Raw genomic sequence first — 18,556 nt, 5'->3', positions numbered from 1 at the left:
TTTTTTTTTTTTTTTTTTTTTTTGTTTTGTTAGAAGTTATCGAAAATGGGACTTGAGTCAATACGCAAACGAAGCAGTCTTACCGTTAATACTGTCAGAACTATTGCTTTTTCAGTAGACTCATGTGCTTTACGGCCTCAATTTATGATGCGCTCCAAACTGCGGTCCTTTCCTAAAGTAGCTGCTGTATCCACTCACTCTTTCAGATGGTAGAAAGGGAAGACATTATTTCCCAAAAATATTTGAGGCAATAATTATCGTGGTGACGTGTCGTGGCGTAGAACCAAGACTCATCGCCAGTAATAATGCGTTTCATGACATCCTGGGAGTCGGAAACCAATCATGACCCTATGTAAATAATTTGTACCAGTCAAAAGTTCATATTTTCATACCTTTTTGCTACTATTTTACTCAGCATTGTACTTAGCCACTTGTAGTTATGATGAAGTACATTAAACCATATATATACATATGCAGAAATTGTAAAAAAAAAACTCTCACAACTACTCTGGTGGAAAAAGAAAGCTACATAATGCAACCTGCTTCACTTATTTTCCATTTTTGCTTATGGATTTAGGCTTTCCTCGTTTTCGTTCGGCAATGCTAAAAACGCACTTGCGGGCGATTATCAATTGCTTTTCATCACATACCTGTACATTAGCATTTCTTCCGTAATTGTCTTTGTTGATTTTTGTATATTTGTGGAGCCAATTTTAGCGGGTATACAAAATATGAAAATATAAAATGGTATACAAAACTTAAAATATAGTATATACATACATATTTACTCGCGCTGTATACTCTTTGGACTTTTGTTTGGTCTTTGGTGCGTATCAGAGAATCCATTTTTTGTTTTAGGTCACGAGGCAACTCAGAAACCTCTCGGTTTGCGCGTTTATGGAGTCAAACACTAGTGTAAAGTGGTCTCATAGCGGCGCTTATTATACGCTGTGAGCAAACGCTGCATTCAACACATCAAAAACTTCCTCTTGAATAATATTTCACGTCTGATATATAATGGATATTAGAATGATTCGCAGTATTTTGATATATGTCTATTGTCTCAGTCTGTCTGTCTTTTGTACACCTTTATTAGGCGGTCAATATTCGAGGGCTTTTCTTGCTTTACCATTTCGGCCATATCCACTGAATCACAAGCCCAACTGGTTATCCAACTTCTTCATGCAAGTCAGTGATATTTTTAAGCTTATACCGGATGACAATTGTCAATTATCTGTCAGAAATCCCACTAACCACTAGTCCAATAAAATAACCAGTTAGAAAATGGTTTTACAATTTTTATGAGTCTCATATATCTCTGTCATGTTGAACTTTTGACAAATATTGCTGTACCCGATTAACTAGTAAAGTTGATTCCTTAGGTAGTGTGGAATTGTCTGCAACATTTAGTTAGGTTAGGTTGTAAAGTTAATCCTCGCACCAAAAGTAAGGCTGATTCTCATTTCAAAATCACTAGTCCTTTGTAACTTCTAAAACCTTTAGATATACATAAATCAGCCCTTATAGGTCGACGCAGCGCCCTGAGTTTATCAAAAAATGTTTAATATTAATCCAAACAACTTCACCACGTTCGCCGAAAGATATCTATGAAGATATGTCAACCTGAGCCTGACAAAAGTGTGACAGTTGTGATAAAAGTGCCTTGATGATTCCACCACGCCTTCTTCATTTTGACAAATCAGAATTTGCGTCCGACAAGATATATGTAACCTCAACGCATGTAAGCCTATCGGATACTGTCGAGTCCTTCTCCCTTGATGGGAAGGTTATCCTTGTTAAAATCAAGTTGGACAGAACGTTGGCTTCGCGTTCCTCTTTGGACCAGAAGGATCTTGCAGCCACACCAATTTGGTTTATTGGCCACGCAAGAGCGCAAGAGCACAGCTGAGATAAGGGTGCTCGCTTAGCAAACTCAATGGCTTTGTAAATTCTAGTGATTCCGCTTCCGCCAAACAAGTCGGATACCAAAGAATTAAGCTGATATAATCACATCGAGACTCTTGCTAGAAAGGCACCCGGTCTCATCTTTCTCCAAAAAACGGAAAACAGATCCCTCCACTTATTCTCCAACGGTTTCGTTCCGCCCACATGTTCCTATGCGCCAGATAAGGAACGACAATTTTTTTTAAGTTAACAAACAACCTTAGCAGAGTAATGGCGAATCGAAAGTGCTAATTTTGTGATCTGGTAGGACTAATTTCCACTTTATTTTTTTATTATTTGTGTTCTTATTGGATTTATTATTATTTCACTCTGCTTTAAATATTTTATACTTTGAGGTACTACTACTACTAAATGTAAATGTCTAATTATCGAACTAGTAGCTCAGTTTTTCAGATACTAATCTGAAATTTTACGCCATATTGGACTGCTGTAGCATATAGCTGCCATACAAACTGACAAGTCAAGTCATTCTAAAGAAAACTTTTTTATTTGAGAAGAAATTTTCACGCATTTTAGAATAGATAATTATGTAAGCCACCAATACAATCTTCGAAATAGTTATTCAGATCGGACTGCTATAGCATATACGTAGCTGAAATACAAACTGATCGATCAAAATCAAATTCTTCTCCGAAAACTTGAACCTCTAAAAGTAGTATAGCATTGGAGCAACCGAAGTTAACGTTTTTCCTTGTTATGTATTAAATCCATTATTATTGCCACCTCAATTCATCAGATAAGGATTTAGCTGACTGTAAATAAGTTCTTAAATATAGAAGAAAATAAATACTGCCACTATTTATGACTTAAATTGCAATTGGTTGCTCCCCCATTGAGCTTCCTACTCATATTCTTCACTCACCTATACATAGATTTGCTCATATGTACACTTTTTTACATATAAATATTTAGTCTCCACATTTCTTCACATGCCCTTACAAGTGTTATATGAGTCAGTCTTCTTATCGCTCTGCAGTTTCGTAGTTAACCGGCTCCACTAGAATAGCTCACCTCGGCGTCAGTCAATGAATCGCACTTCATTTATGGGTCAAGTTAATTTCTTTAAAGTATTTTCTGCTCGCCGCTTCATAAAAGTTCTTCTGCTTTATTATTTATTTTAGGTTTTTGTTTTGTTTTGCTTACTCGGCTTACTCACATTGCGCTACTCGTGTTATTCACAGAATACTTTGCAACTACTTTGTGCTTTCAGTCTTGTTTTCGTTCTTCGCCGAGTTCTATTTTGACTCAAGCTTCGGCTTCACACTACTTACGAGTAAGTTCATTACATGCTTACATACTTATGTACATATTCGTAACAGTCTTTCTACGGTCTTCTTACGTGAATATTTAACGCACTTTGTTGTTGCTTTGTTTTAAATTCAATTACCGTACAAGTACCTTTCTTCCTCGGTGAAGTACGCACACACCTACGTATATATTTGCATATGTACATATTTAATGTTTGTAATGTATGTAAACCCTTTTGTTGTTGTTCGTTTGTTCATTATTTTGTTCATTACTCGTCGACTGTGGCGCCAAGTTGAGGTGCTGAGCACTATTTTTTGTACGTGCGACTTGTCTAATTGTTATGTGAAAAGCCATTTACAGTTAACCGTAATTTTCTACCATCACGCTGGTAAACTTTGAACATATTAAATATTCCCTTTGTTGTTTTTGTATTTTTGATAGACCAGCTGTTGACTTTGAATAGTTTGTTTGGGTCATTCACCCACAAATGTGGGGTCATAAAGTTAAAATTATTACCGAGTAGGCCGTGTGATAGGCTTCAAGTTGAAATTAAATATTAAAATAAAATTTTCGAAAAGCTTCAAGTGTTTTATTACAATATTTCTTCATTCATCAAAATAATTATTTGACTGCAAAAGTCGAAATTTTTCGCGTTAAACTTTCTCTTGAGATTAATAAACTTTGTTTTTGTGGCTGAAAATTTTTTCGAAACCATTATTTACACTACATACATATGGTTTGTTGAGACCTATCACTAGCTGCTTCTAATACCTGACAAATCTCTACCCACCCTTACTCGAAAATTTTTTTCGAATTTATTATTCTCAAAAATCATGCCGAAAGGATTTAGATGGAATGGTAATCTTCATTTAGAAAAATCGTCGATTTCCTTGTTCTGGCAGTCGACCTTCTGAAGGACTTCCGAAAAAAGTTGTCTGGCGATGAGGAAGTCTTTTTCGATTAGTCTCAAATCCAAAAAACAAAATTTTGATTTTGGTCAATATGGCGACATTCCTAAATAAGTGGTTTTTGTGTAAAAATTTTTCAGTATGGTAAAAAATCGGGGTTAATTTCAAATATATTATTTGTTCGAACAATATCTGCCAGATATATCTAAGAAAGTCATATTCAAATATCTAAATCCCTCGGTTCAGTCTTTTGGAGAAATTTTCTTCAGAAACTATGAAAATAGAATTTTAGGAAAAGAAGTTTGGCTGTAACCGTCTTCAAAAAAATCACTAAAAATTCTCCAAATAAATCCCAAATCCCGCCGACTTTTCTTATTTCTCATAAAATAATGCTGTTGAACCAAATCACCTAAAATTCACCAGAAATCAACAAATTTTATTAAAAAATATTTTTCTAGCTTCTATCAGTTCCTCCCGGCCATAGCCCGCCCTTACTTGTTAATAATGTACCCTCTAACCTTTTTAAACCATTTCAACGGAAATTGCCTATAAAAGGCAAGCACAAGTTGTTGTTGTTATTTGCTCAAGCTTATAGTTAATTTTGCCTGCAGGCACACTAATGCTACTCACTTCCCGCTTTTCTTGGGTCTTTTACCAAAGTAATTGTCTTTTATTGCTATAAATATGGTTATAGTTAGGGCTCTTTGTTGTTGTGCTAATTACTTCTATTTTAGAATAAAGTGTCCGCCACAGACCATATTATGACAAGCTTTGTAGCGGAAAACAACAAAAATAATTATGATAATGCAGGTGTGTGTCTACCTGCCTCTAAAAAGCTTTTACTTAAAACGACGTCTTTGCCAATATAAAGACTTTAAATACTTGTCAACAAGCAGAATGGTCTAAGTACAAAATCAGCTCTGTACACTTTTAAAAGATCTTTTGAAAGTACTCTAAACAAATGTGTGCCCATAAAAGATTCGAATGATTTTATGGCTTAAAGTCATTACATAAAACACAAAAAACACTTACATCCCATCCAATGGAGGAATACTGCACCTTGTTTAGAAAGAGGTAATATAAAAGGTGATCCATTTCGATGCTCCCTACTTTTCTAAAGAAAAAAATACAGACTTATTTAATTAGCGGGGAATGTTTATTATCATTCGAAAGAACATTTTTTGGCATTGATTTTTTGAAGATTATCTTTTCCAAATCTTGGCGCGACTACATTTCAGATGATCTACCATTTGAGTCCAATTTTCTGTGACTCTTTCGAGCATTGATAACTGGCGAATGAAACACCTGATGTTTTGTTCCAGGGTCTCTTCTCTTCTTCAGGTTAGTATTTGTCTCAAATGCGGCAATTTTATTTGTTTACTACCCATTGAGGCAGAATAGGCTTCATTGCTAAACAAAATTTGGCTCGAAAACATCGGATCTTCTTGGAACTTTTCAAGAGCCCAGAGAGCGAAGAGATGCCGCTTGTGTACACTCTTAGCTACGGCTGCTATATTTCCTTGCTTGCTGGACGTGATCTGTTCAGTCGAATATTATCCAATATTGAATTATGGGTCTCAAGATGGGTAATGGTATTGCGAATAGTACGCTCAGTAGACCGATTATGTTCACCGCAAGTTGGACAAAACGTGCTAAAACACATTCTTTACAGAACCTGAATTTTCATAGTAAATTCGAAGGATTTGTAAACGTTGTTCCGGCGTATGTCTCTTCATGATGAAATGCCAAACAACACTGAATAAAAATAACATGAGAGCTCGACGCAACTCACGCGTGATCTGTCAAAAAGAGTTATTGAAAAAAATACCCAATATGTATGATAAGTAGATTTATTTGAACGTCAGGCGATTAAAATGTAACCGGGAAGCTTGCTATGGTTCCGGTTTTTCTTTTTTCAATTACCTACCAGGTTTCAAAGTTTCTCAGAATAAGACAAGGTCACTTTATGTTAACAACATAGTCAAATTTTCTCTTCTGTAAAGAGGTACATTTAAAGCAAAGCTTTTGGAACTAAATATTCAGTCCTAGTTAGTATTCTGGATAAATCTGCTTGCCTAGCTTTATCTTTAGCCATTTCAGTTCACCAGAAACTGAACTGAACTGTTCAACCGATCTCATGTTTCTAATCTTAGAATGAATCCAGTATGTGTCGATGGAATTTTTAATTGTTTTTTCTTAAGTTATTCTGCATACTCATCAAATTAGTCGTACTATTTCTGATGACACTCGATGCTTTCAAATGCATAAATTTTTTTAAGTCATTTATTGGAATTTTCTTCGGCGCCTCGTCGAATGGCTGAGATATCATTATAAAATGCTTCTTTCACTTAGTGATAACAGCTGATGGCCTCGGGCTAGTGCTATTTTTTTTTTCTCTTGTTTCCTGTATATTTATTGTACATGAAATAAATAAATATCTATCTATCTATATCTATCACTTAGTGATAGATCGGACGAATACGGAAGGTGGTTGATGAAAGAAATCCGTTTTGTCATCAAAAAGTCCTTCACTTTTTTGGTCGTCTTTTAATTAATTTGGAATAAAACGGGTAAAGACTTTTATTTTATCCAAATCTTCAGTTAATGCTTCAGACCATTTTTTTTTTCAACGTCCTTTTTCTACCGTTAGTAATTTCTGAAAGATTTGACCTTTGGTCGATTAATGTCAGATCATTTAGATCATAAAGGGAAATTTTGTCAAATAACACCGACTATTGATATTACTATTATGCTACTTCACATGGAATATATAATCCGTTTGGAGTAAAAAGATAAGTAAGAATTCTCCACTTATTTGAAAATATCGATTCACCGACCTACTCTGAAATATGCAAGCCTCGAAGGGAGATCGGTGTTCCTAATCCTCCATGAGATGGTGAGAAAACTCAGATCTTCACATCATTTCTTGCTCTACATTGGATTAGTTGTAGCTGTCAATCAAACCGGAGATCTTTTACTACCACAGCATATCCTCTTTGTGTCCTCCTATTGTACTCGTGATAAGTCTCTTGGCTCGTAGAATTTTTGTTTGCTACTTCGCTATATAATGATGTCTTGACTCGAAAGGCACTTTTGGAAGACTTGGCTTCCCTCAACAAAAAAACGAATAAGAGTAAATATCCGGATGTCTGCGCTTCCGACTTAGCAATTAGGAAAAAATATTGTTTTGGGTAACTCTCATAAATAAATATATTAAGCGTATACATTAGGTGCCAAATGAATCAAACATGCACGCCACCATAAGAAATATGCAACTCAAAAACACATTGTTCATGCAACATGAAGACATAAATGTGTATCTCGATATGTGTATATATTTCCATGTCTTTCAGCGATTTGGCCGCCACTTCATTTATTAAGCCGCTACTTCACGTACACACATTGTAGATTTATATGGACTTCCTGCAGACACACGCACACATGCGCACACACAGATCCAATTCACGAATTCTCCAAACGCTGCAGTGTCTTCGTCTTTGCTTTCGACGCTTTGAGGCGTAATTAATGCCACCGCTTTAAATTCTTAATAATTCATGAAACGTATCAGAAACCTACTTCACACACACACACACACAGCCTACGGCATAGATAGCACTGCATATAGAAAGCAGTATTGCATGTGGTGCATGCAGTTCTGCCACTGAAGTGGTCGCATGCATTCATGCTTGCCGCATATGGCACAATTTGGCTGTTGCACGTGGCTTGTTTCATCACTCTTCTGTGGCAAGCACTTGAATGCATTCTATCTCCACACGCGTTGTATCAGTCACTCGCCGCGTTTACGGTTACTGATGGCGAAGTAATGGTGGTGGGGTTGCGCCGGTGTAGGTGTTGTGGGCGTGACTGAGAAGGCGCACTCGTTGCCGCTGCTTGAAGCCACGATTGGACTATGCGTCATCCTCGCTGGCAGCGCCGGTTTTTAATCAAACATTTGTATTTTTATATATACATATTTACATATATATTCACCTAGACTTATGTACACATATATGTATATATAGAAATAGATCTGCTACCGACATATATACATATGTCTACTTGTTCTCATTCATATAGTGCGTAGTATTAAAGTGCTTCATTTGCACTTCAAAAAGATGCAGTGCCATGTGGCAGGGTTATTCTGTTAGCATCCTCCATTTAAAAGTTGCACATAAAAAATTCATGAACAATGATTTTTATGGTATACCATAATTGTACAGCAGCATTCTTCAAAGTGGGACACGATTGCAATTCACTTGCACTTGGACTTGGCTCTCCTTGTTGACACTTTGGCATTTTATGGAACTAGTTTTTTCAATTTTTTCACATTTCTAGGGGTTTTACTATTAAAAATAGCATGCTAGCCTTCTAAAGGCTAATCAGTTTATCTTCAAAACTTGAAGCTAATAAAACGACCAAAATCTTGGGTTAAATAATTTTTTCGCCTTTATAACAGAAAATGTTGTTTAAACTTATATCTTCAAATATAATTATCTTTTCATAGAAATTGTAATTCGCTGTAAGAACTTCGATTGATTTCTTTTCTTTGGAAAAGTTTATTCTTTAGCCTGAAATCCGAGTCGAATATAATTTTCAGTCTTCATTTTGAATTAGAAGTCATTTGAATTATTGATCACCAGTTCAAGTATATGGTAGACTTCTTAAAGATGTATTTTAGAATAGAAGCCCGAATTTCGAGCGTTTTTTAGCAAAAATAGTAAGACTTTGATTATAATTTTAAAATTCATAATTTTTTCTTCAAAATCTATGCCGTCCCTCTCAAAGTAAACCCACTTGGTCACAGTACACTTGTGCCAACATTTTTTTCTCTCCTCGAAACAGTTGTTAAAGTCATTTTTGGGAATAGCCTTCAGTGGGTGTAGCGATTCACGTTTAACGCCTTCTATTGACTCAAAATGGTTTCCCCGGAGCGGTCGTTTGAGTTTGCTGAAGAGTTAGAAGTCACACAAACGCTAAATCAGGCGAATACGGTGGTTGTGGCACGATACTGGTTGAAAACTTGGCGAAGAACCCACGAAGAGTAAATGCAGTAGGCGACTATGCATTATCGTGGTGCAAAAACCAAAAGTTGTCGGTGCATAATACCGGCCTCTTTTTACGAATAGCTTCACGTAAATGGCTCATAACTCTCAAATAGTATTCCTTACTGATAGTTTTTCGGGTCGGAAGGAATTTCGAGTACACCTCACCTCGATAATCAAAAAAAATGTAAATGCTTTGATTTGTGTTTTCAGTTTCGGCTCACCTTTGCCACGTTATTCAGCCGATTTATCTATCTCTTTTCAGGTCGTAAGCAAAGATCCAAGATCTCAGTGCCAATAATAATGCGTTTCATGACATTTTGGTATTCGGAAAAGAGACGTTAGCGTGACGCAGTTTTTCGAAAAACTTTTGTGATTTTCAAACCAATCGTGCTTTCACTTTCTTTAACACTAACTTAAAGTATTGGCATAGATCTTCAACGGATCGACAATCCAAACCATTTCACTTGCTGGGATATTAGACACACTATCTAATCAAATTTGACCCGATGGTTTTTAATTAGCCGAATTCGAAAAGCCCAAACTTCGCTGAAGATAATGAGAGCCAACCCAGCCGAGGCGTATATCAAGAGTATGAAAAATTGGATTACTTCTTGGCATAATATACATAATATTCTTCATTGTTATCGCCTCAACCTCCATGCGATAATTACTCTTGCATTTCTTCCATACCAACGAGTATTTAAGTATATTTACCTGCATTTCGAAGAGATTATTATCATAAAAAGAATACTGTCATAACAGTGAACCCAAAAAGGGTTGTTTCAAAAAGTATGCACATGCATTTCCGCTCTTCTGGTTTGTGTTCCCGTTTTTTGCATTGCGTTATTAATATTGGCATAATCACTCTGATTTCCTCTTTATTTATGCTCTCTACGCACATAGAGTATTCGAATTGTAGACTTTTTGTTTTCGTGAGTGATTTAACAAAACCCTCGTGGAACGCAACGTGTGCAATTAATTAATGCTCAATTCTTTGTAAGCGGATATACGACGTGCCACACAAAGGGTTGCATGGTTGCATGGTTGCATTTATGTTCTCATGGTATGAGAACCACCGATTTGAGTGTTCCAAGTGTAATTTCCGTTGAGCTTAAGGGGTTAAAACATTTTTTCGGAAGCATTAAGTGATAGGTTGGTGGAAAGTATAAATTAAAATGTTGGAAAAAAATGCATAATTTTTTTTTTTGAACTAATATTTTTTGCAATAAAGTAAGCATATATTGTAAGCATGACGCTTCATAAATTAAGAAAAAAAAATTTATGAATAAAGTTGACTCATATTTTTCGTCAATTTGCATACAACATAAGTCTCTTTTTAAACCTTAGTAAAGAATGACACAAATTTATTAGCTTTTAAAAAAAATATTCTGAGCTTATGAGTCATTTAAAGATTTTTCTCAACTTGGCTATCCCCAAAAGTTGAGTATCGAAACCAGGTTTAGGCCCACAGTTTCTTAGCCAAAGTTATTCAAAATGATCCGGGAAAAATTTTCCAGGTTTTTTAGCTCGCTTTAGTTTGCAAGCACATATGCAATCATTCCCAAATTTATATTTATTTGACTGGTTATAATTCATCGGATATAGTAAACTCCTAACTTTCTATAAACTTTCAACATCCAGCGCCATTTGAGAAAATTAAGAAGATCTTACTAGACTTGTACACACTTTCTTGTTATTTAATATTATTCTTTCTAACTTCAATAGCAGAGTCATATAGCCTCCATTTATCCAAAAGGGTTTCCGGCTCTATCCACCTCTCTTATTCTTGAGTATTTTGCTGTAATAAGAGGGATGTGAATTGATTTGTCAGAAAAGCAACAAAATAAAACATTCGATTGCAATTTGACGTATCTCATCTCCGATCTTTATTGACCTACAAAAGCTATCGATATCTTTGTAAAAAATACTTCAACTTGCAAATGGATAGAAGGATGAAAGGTTTCTTCGCAGGTATTTAACTTTCATAAGTATCTGTTCCATAACTTGGCAATAACCGCGTAAGCGGTGTCTACGCCAATAAATAAAAGGAGAAGATTTGTGCCATCTGATCAAAATTTACCCGGACTGACGAAAAACTACTTTTTCACGAGTTTTAACAGAATTCTTTATTATCTTTATTATTCAAAATAAGCTCCTGAGTCTATACCTTATCCTATGGATGGCCTACAGTGCCTTCGGCGAAATTTGGATTTTTACGTTTCAGCTCATATTTAAAGCGCTCGCTATTCAAGCAAACTCGGTGCTTAATCTCTTTTTCATGGTAAAACTCGTCGGACAAAATTTTCAAGTAAGCAAACAGCTGTCAAATACACACTAATTAACATATAGAGATCAAACTTCAGACGAACATACAACAGTTCTAATAAAAAAATCAATACGCTTTGAGTGCTCAATTTAAATGGGCCACTCCGGTTCAAATTTGATCACATGGTAAAGCCAGTAATCATTTTCCTATATCATTGGTTATTTATAAAGGGTTAGCCTTGGAGGTCGATCAGTTGGACAGCTAAGAAAATGGTTCGCAGTTATTAGCTGTTTTGGGTTCCAAGAATGCAGCTGCTAGGCAATCTATCAGTAAGCTATCTGAGAGCAGCATAATCTTATTAATTCACTTTTATTTTTATTCTCATTTTATCTGTACAATCACTGAATCCGATAAGTAAAATATTCTAAATATAATAAAGGGGGTTCGAGATTCCCTACTTTTTAAAGAAAAGAACACAGTAACCTAAAATTTAATGGAGAATGTCTATTATCTGCCATTTATTTTTTGAAAATTATCTCGTAATTATTTGCCGTGGCTACGTCTTAGATGGGGTTCATACGTTGAGTCCAATTGTCCAATTTCGACTGGTAACTGGTGAATGAGAGGTGTGATGTGTTGCTCAAAGGCCTGAATCGTAGCCGGATTGTTCGCCTATACTCAGACTTTACATTATCCTCACAGCAAAAACTCTGGCGGTGTGATATCACACAATCTTAGTGACAACAACCGAAATGTTTAACGTAGATACCTGCTGACGACAGCCCTGCCTCGCGGCACTCAAAAGCACAACGGATTAAATCAATGCGTTGATCCAGCGCCCTGAAAATACCAATCATTGTTCTGGATGCAACTCCACATCGAACTGACAAAACGTCAATAATTATTGTCAAACGTTAAATTATTTGCTCACCGAAGTATCCCCTCAATAAATCCATTGATTGATGGAATGTGAGGAAAGCGCCATCTTGTTAAAACCAAATGTCGCCGATATCACGAGCTTCAATCTCAGGCGTCGGTTATCATGGCGCGATAGCGGTCCCCGTCTCAACGGGATTATTTTTGAAGAAATATGGCTCATCGGCCCACAAACCTACTAACAAAACAAACTAAACCGTTGTTGTTTCTTGGATGAAATGCCGGCTCTTGAATCTCTTCAGGTTGGTCTTCGTCTAAAATGCGGCAATTTTGCTTGTTTACTACATACCCATTGAGCCAGAAATGGGCCTCATCGCTAAACAAAATTTCATTCTTGAGTTTATTACTTTTTTAACCTGTGCACTGGAATGCAATACAAATTTTTTTCAAATTGAATACTTTAGTCATCTCTTTAACTGCAATATTAAATTTTACTGGAAATTTCTTTTAAAACTGACCCAAATACCTCGGTCAATTTTTATTGTCTACCCAGCTATTCAAAATTTTAAAGGCTTAAGCAAACACTTGCGCAAATATGCAGTTATCTATCTAAATAACTGTAAAGAGTGTTTATTTTGTTGCTTTTCCATCTATTCATACGTCACCGCAAATAGTGATTAAGGTTTCTCCCCTTACACGAAACCCATTATCAACAACTCTATTGACTATTTCACTCAATATCGGCCAAAATAAAAACTAACTGTACACTTGCCGGCTTTGTGCAAAAACTTTTCCAATTAACTTGTATAGAATATGTTGGGAGAAGTGTTTTGACCAAGTGTAACCCAACTACTTTGTTGCGAGTGTGTTGCTCAATGGGACAAAGCCAACAAAGGCAAAGGAAAAACAAAATAGAGAGCGAAAAGCCATTACTACTCAATGTCTGGCAGAGAAAGGAGAAAGAGATATAGCAACAACAACAATTGATGCATGTGGCGGACGGAAGGAAGCTGCGTCGCGATTCCGTCCAGCCATTCATTCATATTCGCGCTGAGTTGTTGATATCTGTTATGTCCCGCTGTGCGTGGCAGGTAACTGTTCTCAGTTTGTTTAGATGAGTTCATTTAGTCTGCAGTTACTTTGCTATTGTTGTTCGTATTTGTTAATAGCTAGTAAAAGTTAAACAATGAATGACAAAAGGGAGTAATGTCGACAAACCGCAAATTACAAACTGTTGGACTTTTAGCGCGAGTCGCTGACGTGACGGGGACATTGAACGCTAATGACAGCGCGACTTCAACGAACAGCAGGAAGAAATACAAAAAAGGGATTGGTAAATTATTAGCGCGATTGTTATGGTGCTAATGTGTCTAAAGTATATATTGTAATCGAACAGAATATGTTATGCAAGGCAATTATAGATTTGGAATTGAGCCTTTATTTTTAAATGATCACAAAGTCCAACGAATTTCATACTAATTTTAAAGATATCGCTAAAATCTCCTATTCCAATAATGAAATATTTAAAGCGTAATCCATTTCGAGGTTCCCTACTTTTTAAAAAGAAACAGAAACTTCAAAATTATTGGTAATTTTTTTTATCATTCGAAAGAATATTCTTTGCCATTAATTTTTAGAAGATCATCTCTTTCAATTGCTGGCCGCAGCTACGTCTCAAATAGTCCATCCGTTCATTTCAATTTTCGATGACTCGTACGAGTATTTCGGCTGGTAATTGGCGAATGACACTCTGTTCATCAACATGTTCTCGCAATAAACCCATTGATAGATGAGATGTGTGGGAAGGCGACGTCTTGTTAAAATCAAATGTGATCGAGATCACGAGTTTCAGCGGTCGCGTTCTCGCTGGCATCATTTTTGAAGAAATTTGAACAAATCACACCAAACCATTGTTCTGGATGAAATTTTAGCTCTTAGATCTCTGCAGGTTTCCCATCTTCCAAAAAACGGCAGTTTTGCTTGTTGACCCAGAAATGGACCTCATCGCTTTTCAAGAGCCCATTTCCATGATGAACAAAAATAACTTGACAGCTTGACACGACTCACGCGTGATCTGTCAAAAAAAAAAAAAGGTTATTGAAAAAAGGCAAGTGTTTACTGTACTTTATCCAAATTTGGCTCAAATAGTGATCTCCAATAACGAAGAAAGCGGTTACCAGTGTGATCGCGGTAATCATTTTGTCGAGCTCGAAGAAGTTTCTCTACACTTAGTATTTGAACTTTCTTTCTTCAACTCTATTCGTTACCGTTAGATCCTGGAACTCGCTTTCTGTGGTTTGGCTGACATCTCTCTACAGACAAATGGTCAAGACGTTAATAAAGCTGAAGTTTGAGCAAATGTTTATTTAATGTATGTTCTCCCCTATATATAGTATATTCGAGAACGGTAAATAGGTGGTGTAAGTAGGCCATAGCTCGATTCGTTCTGTTTGGCTCCCAACAATATATGTACAATATATACAACAGCAAGTAAGTTGAATTGCGCTAATGGGATATTCGTCGTTCAGTCCCTGCTGGCTCGCATTCATTTCATTTGATGTTCTAAAGTATATGTATATGTATAACGATCGCAGAACAGAGTTTCAGACAAAACTAACTGGTTTCATGTCAGAGTTAGAAAGCGCGAGGAAAATCATTTCAACCTCCTTTCCAGATGTCAAGTCGTTTTTTGGCGAAAACCGACATCACTACTTTGTTCACGAATTTTTTCTCATTTGTTTGAGCTTGAAAATTCTAGAAAGCTTCAGTGAATTTCTTGAAATAAACACTAAGATATCTCGAACATTCTTAATCTAATATGAGGTTTTTGAAGCAAAAGATCCTTGACAGTTCTAAAAAGCGCCAGTGGACTAAGCTTCAGATATCTTAAACATTCTTGATCTGAGCTGACCTTGTCGGAGCACCAGACCTCAAAAGATCCGAGAAATTGGTGGGTTTGTGCTTATCAGCGAGTGGATCGCTAATATTTTAGTTACTTACTTTGTCGTTATCGAAAATTCAAAGTAGAGATGTCAGCTCCAGTTATTCACTGATACATATATCTCTGTAGATTGCAAATATGTTCTCTTTAAGACTCAAGCAAAGCACACCTATGTATTTGATTAGCCGCAGATTCTCTAAAATAACAAATCTCAAGGGCCCACAGCCGGTTTCAGATTTCGCGGGGTTTTGTGGAAATTATCTCTTACGGCTCTTCAAGTTTTGATAGCGGGGGATTTATATACCCACAATTTTTTTAAATAGTTGCTCTCTGCCTTTACCCTTCTTTCGCTCCAATAAAGAGCTCTCGAGCCAACATTTGCTTCACAGAGCCTATGGCATTTAACGTAGTTGAAGTCCTCAACTATATTTCATTTGAGATATCAGTATGTTTATATACTCTTACTTAATTCCAAATTTATATCACATTATTTCTACGGATGATCGCACATTACGAATTCACGAGCTTCCCACTTTGCCGAACGACTTCTATTATTAGCTCTCCTCTCAACCGAGTACGATAACTGCATACTAACTTTAAGTAGCCAAAAACCGGCAGACCGACAAGTCAACACAGCAGCCCACACAAACGATGTATGTGGATCGCGCAGCAACAACAACAGCAAATATTTCTGTGTCTCTGACAAGTTGCACGAACTCAAAAGTGCAGTAAATAAACGAAAACAGACGGCAACGAATACGCAAATTAACTACAATCAAAGCGCAGAAGTTGGAGAACACCACCAACAACAACAACAGCGAAAAATAACATTTAATGCTGTAGAAGCAAGTAGAGTTGCAGTTGAGTGCAGTTGTTGTGTGCTGAATTAATAGAAAGTGGGAGTGTTGAAGTGGGCGTCTTTTTTGCCGGTCCGTCTGTTCGGCCGTCCGTCCGTCCGTCGCTTAGATCTTTGACTGATGCGCTGCACACAGCGATTGCAATAGCAACAACAAAACTATCGCATTATAAACTTTAATAGCTGCAACTAAAGCAAAAGTGAACTGAACTGTATGAGCTGAGACTGACTTCACGCAACAACAAATCATAACATACAGCAACGACGGTTCTTGACAGTTGACACAGCGGGCAGAAAAACACAAATTCACAAATTTGTTTTTTTTTTTTTTATATTCTATGCTGTCACCGTATCTAGTTATAACAAGAGAAACCTTAATACCCTTCAGAAGTTTTTTTTTATATAAAAACTGGGTCCATTTGTATGGCAGCTTTATACTATAGTGATCCGATCTGAACAGTTGGTTCGTAGATAGTGTCGTTGCTTTGGAAAATAATTCATACTAAATTTCAGGAAGAAATATTATCAAATAAAGAAGTTTCCTATAAAAATACTTGATTTTGTTCCATCACTTTGTATGGCGGCTATATGCTATAGCGCCTGATCTGAGCGATATATTCGAAGATTGTAGCCTTGCCTTGGGCAATAATTGGTGCCAAATTTCGCTAAGATATCTTGTCAAATAAAAAAGTTTTTCATACCAGGTCATAATTTTGGCCGGTAAGTTTGTATAGCAACTATATACTATAGTGATCCGATATCGGCGGTTTCGACCAAATAGGTACCTCCTTATGAGATTTCATTTCATTATCTCAAAAATTAGGGTCCATTTCGCGTATGTATAGACTCCGAAGACAGATAGTTCCACGACAGTCGATTCAAAGTAACCGGAACGGACCTGAATTATTATTTGGTTAAAGACTGTCAATCCAACACCATTCCTCAAAATTACTTCCGGAATGTTTTCTRCCGCTACAACAACAACAACAACAGACATGATGATCCTCACGCTGATCATTTAGCATATCTTTTTTGGGCTCTCCAACTTTTTGTTCGGCATGTTTCATACCTCGTGACAAACTCAGGTGAACTGGGTATATGTATGTTCAGGACATATAAAGCTAGCAGCATGAAAAAATAATAATGTGGGAGCTAACAGCTTTTATTTGTGAACTATATAAAGAGTAAACTCAGCTTTCATTCATGAAGGGGAGACACTCGTATCTAATATACATATGTAAACATGTATGTATGTGCCGCTCATCAGTTATAATTTTAGGCAGATGGAGTGACTAACTGGCGAACTATAGGGAGACTATGTGCTGGAAGCAAATAAAAAATTATGTTTTTCTCTCAAAAATGCAGCTGGCAACACTGCCAGACATAGACATAATGTAGACAAGTGACATTTGTTAGATTCAGCTGTACATACAGACCGACAACTAAGCAAACTAACAGCAGCATTTAAATGTAATGGAAGAAGATAGCGCAAATCAGAAAAAATAGTATTCTAAAAGAGTTGATGATGTCGCCTTTCCTGTTACAACTTCACAGACATATGTATACTTCTACCATATAGACGCATTTTTTTGCTAAGCGCCCGGTGTAGAACGCTTGACTGACTGCAGACGACAAGCCAAGTTAGCTGTGGTGATGATGCCAAAGCAAATATTTCTTTTTGACATGCAAATGTCATTCTTCTGCTATTGAAGAGGAATTGAAGAAGCAGCAGGCAGATTGAAGAGCAGCGCCAATTATACCAGTCTCCATTTATGGAGGCGCATGGCCAGTTATGACGACAAATGGACAAAGCAAATAAGAATTCGTGTGTATATATATACAGTTATATACATATAGGCATACATATAGTCCATTCATATACTATATATATATATAGAAAACTAAAAACCTGCAAAATTATGAAATATCTCTACACTTCCACAGACAGACATAGAAATGAGGTGGCTTCAAGCCATGCAACAACTATGACAGCTTGCGGAAGTTTTGTGTTCAACGTCAGACATTTACGGATAATTAAAACAAATTGTCGGCTTAGCAAAAAATAAACGAAAATGATTGTTATGGCGTCATCATAACGTCACCAATGACGGCCGGCAAGGTTGTTAAACGGCAAAAAGAATCTTAAAAAATTGAAGTTGAGGAAAGGTGGAGTGGAGAGACAAGAACTAATTATTTTGATTGGGGGTGTTTTTTACTTTAGTTCGCTTTAAAACGGATATTTTTGGATACTTCGAGGACACTTGGTTTAAAACCGAAAGTCGTAAGCTGCTTGAGTCATATGTAAAAGAATCGCTTTTAGCCACTCCCAAAAAAATGACGCTCAGAGCACTTCCCTTACTTGCGGAACTTCTGCACATGGGTCCATCCACCTTTTAGTTAATGTTATAGTTAATATTATTTATTGTGAAGCTAAAATTAAAATTTTGAGTG

The 18,556-nt window shown here is 36.4% G+C and overlaps 1 protein-coding gene across 1 annotated transcript in view; it reads left to right on the top strand.

Moving 5' to 3' along the window:
• The window catches only part of LOC108966466, a 285,646-nt gene that overhangs the window by 193,024 nt on the left and 74,066 nt on the right, over positions 1 to 18,556 (top strand). The window lies entirely within an intron of this gene.

This window comes from Bactrocera latifrons, unplaced genomic scaffold (assembly GCF_001853355.1).
Source record: "Bactrocera latifrons isolate USDA-ARS-PBARC rearing strain unplaced genomic scaffold, ASM185335v1 scaffold_160, whole genome shotgun sequence".
Taxonomy (NCBI): domain Eukaryota; kingdom Metazoa; phylum Arthropoda; class Insecta; order Diptera; family Tephritidae; genus Bactrocera; species Bactrocera latifrons.
Note: the sequence above shows the minus strand (reverse complement) of the source record. Positions and strands in the feature narration are given on the sequence as shown.